The sequence below is a fragment of the Ursus americanus genome, chromosome 22 (assembly GCF_024610735.1).
Source record: "Ursus americanus isolate L20-20 chromosome 22, mUrsAme1.1.p, whole genome shotgun sequence".
NCBI classification, from domain to species: domain Eukaryota; kingdom Metazoa; phylum Chordata; class Mammalia; order Carnivora; family Ursidae; genus Ursus; species Ursus americanus.
Genome location: NC_142148.1, coordinates 833,660 through 840,490, shown reverse-complemented (window position 1 = coordinate 840,490; position 6,831 = coordinate 833,660).

Below are 6,831 nucleotides of genomic sequence, written 5' to 3'. Positions count from 1 at the left end.
CAGAGTGCACGGGGACATGTGGGGTGTCTTGGTGCTCCGAGGACGTCTTGGGCTGTGGTGCGCGGGGCTGTGGCACGGGGACACGTGGGGTGTCTTGGTGCTCCGAGGACGTCTTGGGCTGCGGTGCGCGGGCCTGTGACTTGGAGCTCCTGGGTTGGAGAACGGCTTCAGGCTGGGAGTCCGGAGCTCCCTGGGTGTGGTGGCGCTGTCCTCGGTGCTGACCCCATCTGCTCGCATCGTGAGGGAGAAGGGAACAAGAGGCTGACCTGTAACCAGACAGGGTGCCTGACAGTGAAGCCAGGTAGGGGGAGCAGAAAAGGACCAGGGGTCAGAGGCATAGGGGAAATCTCCTAGGGAGGCCAGGCCCACCCGCGCTCCCTGCGCCACTCTGAAAGGCCTATAACCACACACAGACAATGTCTGTCTTTCCACAGCCCACTCCGACCTCCTGACCAGTTCACTCACCTCCTGACCAGCCCACTCGCCTCCAGGCCAGTCCACTCAGACCTCCTGACCAGCCCACTCGCCTCCAGGCCAGTCCACTCAGACCTCCTGACCAGCCCACTCAGACCTCCTGACCAGCCCAGTCACCTCCTGACCAGCCCACTCACCTCCTGACCAGCCCACTCACTCTAGACCAGTTTACTCAGCCCCACAGCCATAAGGGGGCAGCTGGGAGATGCACAGCTGTCCCTCTGGGGAAGGTGGCAGTGAGGTTCGATTAGGCTGTCGTGAGGGCTCTGCAGTCCACTTGAAGGGAGATAAGACAAAAGCACATGGGAACAGATGGGCCGGTGCCCAGCTGAATGTGAAATGCCATCACCCTGAGCTAAAGTTCAAACGCATTTGAGTCTTGGGGTCAGCCTCATTTCCCCAGTGGCCCTCGACATTTATCAGAAAGAAGGAAAAAGCAGACGTATGTTTGTGAACCCAGGAGTCAGAGCTCTGGCCTTGCCTGGTCTCCATGTAACGTGGAACTCAGAGAAACAGCCGCTGGCTCCGTTGCCCACCTCCAGGCCCCTCCTAGCCCCCGGCTTTGCCTCCTGCTCGACTCCAGTGGCAGCAGCTCACGCACCAGCTTCCCTCCTCCTTACAGCCCATACTCCGGCCTTTTTGTTCTTGCATCTTGAGCCGGGAAGGAAGGGATCCTTGTTTCCTCTGTAAGGCCAGGGTGGGACGGAGCCCTTCCTAGTGGAGCAGAGTGTGGAAGGGGCTTCAGGAGGGCAGGCTGACGCGGAAATCTCCTTCCCAAGGGAAGCCCTGTGTCGTCTGCTTCCTCAGCTGATGATTCGGCTCAAAGTGGACAATTTAGGTAGAAGCCGGTTCCAAGTGCAGGAGAAAGACGGGCTCTTCATACTTGGCCTCCCTGCCGGACAGGCAGAGGCAGACACCGAGGTCCCACCCCAGGCTGCCAGCTGGAGATCCTGACCCAGCAGACGTCAGCAGCCACCCCCCCCCACCACTTGCTCCAGGCCTCCTCCCCTCCACTCTGCCCCCACACCCACCCCCGCCACTGGCTCCAGGGCCCCACGCGCTGCTCGGAGGGCCCCTGGCCTTGCAGCACTCCTGGGAGGCAGAGCTTGGAGCCAGGTGGTGGTTCGGTGCTACGGTCACCACAGGAGCCTGGACACATGCTGGCTGGGCTACAGGTCCTGACGGCTCACCGCTGTCGAGGGCTGGCTCCTTGTGCTGAAGAGCGTGTGCTGGACAGAGGCAGTCGGACTGCTGGGAGGAAAGACGAATAAACTGGAGAGGGGGGACCCTCTTGGCCTTATCGAGACCAGAAGGGCTACCATCATGGGACTGGGGCTCTCACCTAGCTCCGGCCATCCCCACAGGGGAGGACAGCAAAGCCCTGCCGGCCCTGGGTGGCACTGGGGGCAGACGGGGCTGGGCAGAACCAAAAACCCCCATCTCTCATCCTGCCCCCAAGGCAGGCAATCCCCACAGTGAGGGGCTCTGGCCCCCAGACTCCCCAGCATTTGAGCCCTGGCTCCCGAGTTGTATGCGCAAATAGGCCATGTGTTCTGCGTCTGGAACCCTGCCCACGGTCAGCGTGTGCACCTGTCACCTAGGCCAGGCCTCTCCCAAAGGGGCAGTCCCGTCTGCCCTTGACTCAGCCCCCTCCTGTCACATGAAGGATCCTACAGCCAACGCACCCCCCTCCGTGGCCCAAGCTGCCCAGGCCAGGCGCTCCCCCGCCCTGCTGCCGGGGCGTCCACACTGCTGGCCCTGCCGCTGCTGCTAGGCCGTCAGACGATCGGAGGCCAATCTCAGCCCTATTTTCTTAAAAGCCACATGAAATATTTACCAGACCATTTCTTGCTGCCTGAAGACTATAACGGAGTCACATCCTCAGTGACCGCAGCCCCTCCTGCCCCAGAAGGGGATGGCCAGCCCACCAGGGAGTACTGAGGCTTTTGGGGGGCATGTCTGGCCACACACCCAGGGGACGCTTGCCTGGCCGGGGGGCCCCAGCCTCAGTTGCCTTATTCTTCCAATCTGTTTCCTCTGTGGTGGAATGACTGGAGATCTATTTGGTGTTTTTAAATTGCAAAACCAGCATTTCATGCCTGTGAGCATTTCCAGAGAGAAGCGGGGTCAGGAACTCTCTCCCACTGTGCCCGCCACCCGTGTCCCACCACCTGCTCCTGGCAGGCGAGCGTGCCTGCACCCGTCACCAGTGGGAAGAAGGGCAGAGCAAGGGGTGCCCAGCGCAGAGAGCATGGGCTGGGAGCCTGGGACCACCCGCCCCCTGCTGCCTGCCTGGGCCAGCGGTGTCCCCACTCAGCCTGCCTCGCTTCTGCTGCTGGAGCCAGCACTGGGCAAGCACTGGGCACGGTCTGCCCCTCACCTGCCCTCCAGGCCAGCCCTGATCTGCCTCCTTGCAGCCTAGGGTTGGGGAAGCCAGTATCCCTAGGACAGCCCAGCTCCCCACACATGCGTGGGGGTCATGACCTTGTGAGACCCCCCGGGCAGGGACTGCACCCGAGAGGCACAGAAGGGGCGAGCCCGCACTGGTCAGGCTGCAGCCTGGGCCTCCTACCTGGACACTCCTCCTTCCCTGGGAGGTGGGGAACTCCCGCCAGAGCCTCGCCCTCGGCTGCGGTGCCAGTGGTGACTTTGAATCTTTCGTGGGCTCTGAGCCCATTAGAGGGACCGGGCTCTGAGGCACATGTTCTTGTCTGACTTTGGGGTGGAGGAAATCCAAGTCTGGGGGCCCCTCTCCCAGCACTGGGACCCCCCCAACTGTCCAGAAGCCCATCTCCATCCCAGCCCCGGGAACACCGAGTACAGCCCAGAACTCACAGGCACCAAGATGCAGGAGAAACCGCGAGGAGAACCTGTCCCCAGAGGGGCCGGAGCATGGACGCAGGGCCCTGGGCTGGCCTGTGTGTGCTGCCACCATCTTTACTGGAAGCCAGGCCCAGGGTTTGCGGTAAGCATTTGAGCACCGGCCAGGCGTCAGGCGCTGCTGGAGACCGTGAGGAGTTTGCCTGACACGGGCTATTTGTTGAGTATCTTCTGTCCGCCCCCGTGGCCCGCCCGCGGTGACCGTGAGATTGCCCAGGGGACCCGCACAGCACCCCCCGCCGACCTGACGGAATGACTCTTCTGGACCTACAGCTGCCACGGACACGGACACGGGCGTCCGCGAGACACACCGTGGTCTGGGCCGTGGAACAAACCCCCGCACCGAAACGCAGAGCAGTCCTACAGATCGTACGAAGTGCGTCTCAGCACGTGAGGACCTTGAAGGAGAACCAGCGACCGAATGGGATGCCGAACCCCCGCACAGTCCCCCCTCCGAAATAAGCCACGGAAGAGGAAGTCTCGAGGGAAATTTGGAAATATTTTGAACTACAATGAAAATGGAAAAACCCATCAAACTTTGTGAGAGGCACACAGCCGCGCTCGGGGGGAGTTAGAGTTCGACGCTTCTGTTGGAGAAGAGCAGTTTCCACGAAGCGACCTAAGCTCCCACCTACGAGCCCGCAAGAGGCAGGCAGGGCCTAAAGAAAGCAGAAGGAGAAGGGACAAGCCGCAGTCAGAGCTGAGGTCGGCGGGGCTGAAGGCAGGACAGCCAAACGCTGGGGCTCTGAAACAAGCAGTAAAACCCAGTGGACTCGCTGACCCCGGAGGGAAGGAGGGCCCCGCTCTGGACGGCCGGCCGCGGGAGGAACGGGGAAGCTGCTGATGCTCGGAGGCTTGGACCCGACAGACCGCGTCCCCCGCGGATGCGAACGGCCACACCCCGGCCAGGAGCGGACACGGGGCAGTCCCGCACCGTAACAGAAATGGAGTCTGTAGCTGCGAGGCTTCCGACGGAGAAGTCAGGCCTGCGAGGCCTTGCTGGGAAACCCTGACACGCAGACGAGGCACGAGCCGTGCTGGCTTACACGCTCCCTGTCGGAAGGGACACACCTCCCAGCTCACTACCCCGGTGCACACGGACCAGAGCACGAGTGCACGTGCGGGGTCCCAAACACGTCACGAGCCCTCCAGGCTCACCCCGGGGCACAAGGCTGGGTCGACACTCAAGAAGTCGTCACTGTCAGCCAGCATATTACAGAGGGAAGAAGGGAGGCCGTGTGGCCTACCGGCGCCGCGGACGCCAACAACCCACGTGGCAAACGTCCACTGATGATGGGAGCTTTCAGCGAAGTAGAAACAGCCTGGCTCTCCACACTGCCTTCCACCGCCAGGCTCCCAGGAAGACGCCGGCGCGATGCTCTCCGTCTGTGCCCACGGCGGCCACACCCTCACGGCGCGCCAGGGACTCCTTTCCTGTAAATCCCAGGATTTTGCATCTGTGTGCGAAACAGCACCTAGTGGCTGAAAACAGTGGGCACCACGGCGATCTCTCATGGTGTCTGTAGATCAGGACTCCGACGGGACACAGCGGGGACCGTGGCCTCTGCTCCCAGCGTCCTGGGACTCAGCTCAGGGCTGGAAGCGTCGGAAGCCTTCGCTCGTGGTTGGTACCGGCCGTCGGCAGAAGACCTGAGCTGGAGCCATAGACCAGAACACCTTCCGGTGGCCTCCCCCGTGGCTTTGGCTGGCTTCCAGAGGGGAGCATCCCACGGGAGAGCCAGAGAGAAGCCACATTGCCTCCACCGCCTGGCCCTGGGAGTCAGGCGGCATCACTTCTGAGCACCCTAACACAGGCCCAGCGGGGCGTGGGGGCAGAATGCAGATGTCATGGTAGGTGTCCTGCTGTGGCCACCACTACACGTCACCCGCTGTGTGAACTTGTCCCGTGCGAACATCTGTGCACACCTCACCTTCGTAAATGTGTCTGTACACTGGTCTGTGTTCAGGGTGCCAGGAGCACCAGGCTTGGTGAGTTCCAGGAGAGGGTCTGTGCATGTTGGGGGCAGTGCCCAGGCCAATCCCCGGGGCAGGCAGCCCTTCCTCCGCTCTGAGCATGGACCCGGGGGTGACCCGGGGGGGGGGCTCACACTGGGAGAGGAGGGGTGCTTGGGGTGGGGTCGGCAGCGCAGCCCCTCAGGCCCCACTTTGCACCCTCGCCTGAGCCTCTCTCCTTAACCAGCTCCTGCCCTCCCCACTCCCCACCCCATCAGAAGCCTGGGGGGGCAGGGCTAGTGGGGAGGGTCCCCTCCTAAGCAAACCTCCAAGAGCAGGCAGTGGTGTGGGGGCTCCTGCCTGGTACGCCAGCACGGCCCAGTCTCCAGCTCCAGCCAGCGTTTGCCTACAAGCGGGCAAGCCGTCCCCCATGGAGCTGTCAGGCACTCATTCTGCACCTGCTGCAGGCACGGCAGAACCCAGGAAAGGACCAATGGTGGGCTGCAGGTGAGCATCCTGCTGCAGGAAGGGGAGCACGTGACCGATCTAGCACGGGTGCGTCTGTGTCCTGTGCGGCCCCGCGGCAAGAAGGAAAGCATCCAGGAGCGCTGAGCCCTGGAAGGTGGTGGGGGCTGGGAGCGGACCTCATGAGGGAGCAGGTGTGGCCGGGACCCCAGAGCCTCCCCTGCATAAGCCAGGCAGGGGTGGTCGCCTCTAATCTCAATGCCAGAGCAGCCGGAAAAATCTAGTCTGTGTCAGCAGCAGGAAGTTAACACAAACCAATTCCAATGCAAATGTCAAGCCAACCATGCAAGGAAAACTTAGCAGCTCTGAATGTCAAGGAGAGTCCCAGCTCCAGCTGCGTGGCTGGCTGGAGGAGTGGACGTGGCTGGGGAGCTCCTCTAGCTCCTGGGCTGGGGGCCACTGCCAGGCGCAGACCAGCCCCCAACCCCCTGTGAAGCCACAGGGGAGACAGTGGGATGTGTTGTCTCTGGTGGGGAGGAAAGGCCCAATCCGGGAAAATCTGCCACCAGGAGCTGCGTTTCCAAGGGCCCTCCCTCCGAGACCAGGGCTGCAAACGACAATGTCAGTGTCTGCTGAGTCCACACAGAAGACAAAAGCTAAGAGGTCCAAAGGTACAGAGTTGCCCAGTCAAGACCTAAAGCCACCGCCCTAGGCTGAAGTTGGGTCATGAGAAAAAGACTGAAGATATTAGTGGACCACAGGCCGCCCAGGACACAGTGGGGCTACATCACAAGAGATGTCCTGTCTGGAATGCAGGAGGGGATAAGGCCGTTGGCCTTTGCCAGGGAGGGAGCTGCGGAATCCTGGGTGCAGCCCTGGGCTCCATGCGGAGGAGCGTCCGGGCAACGCAGCCATGGTGGGGTGGGAATTGCCTGAGGGCGGTGGACAGTCCAGGGCGGTGGAGGCCGAGTGACCAGCAGTCACGGGACTGCAGGGCTGACCATGGCACAGAGCCAGGGAGGATCAAAGTGACCTCTGGGGACTGGGGACGAAGACTGC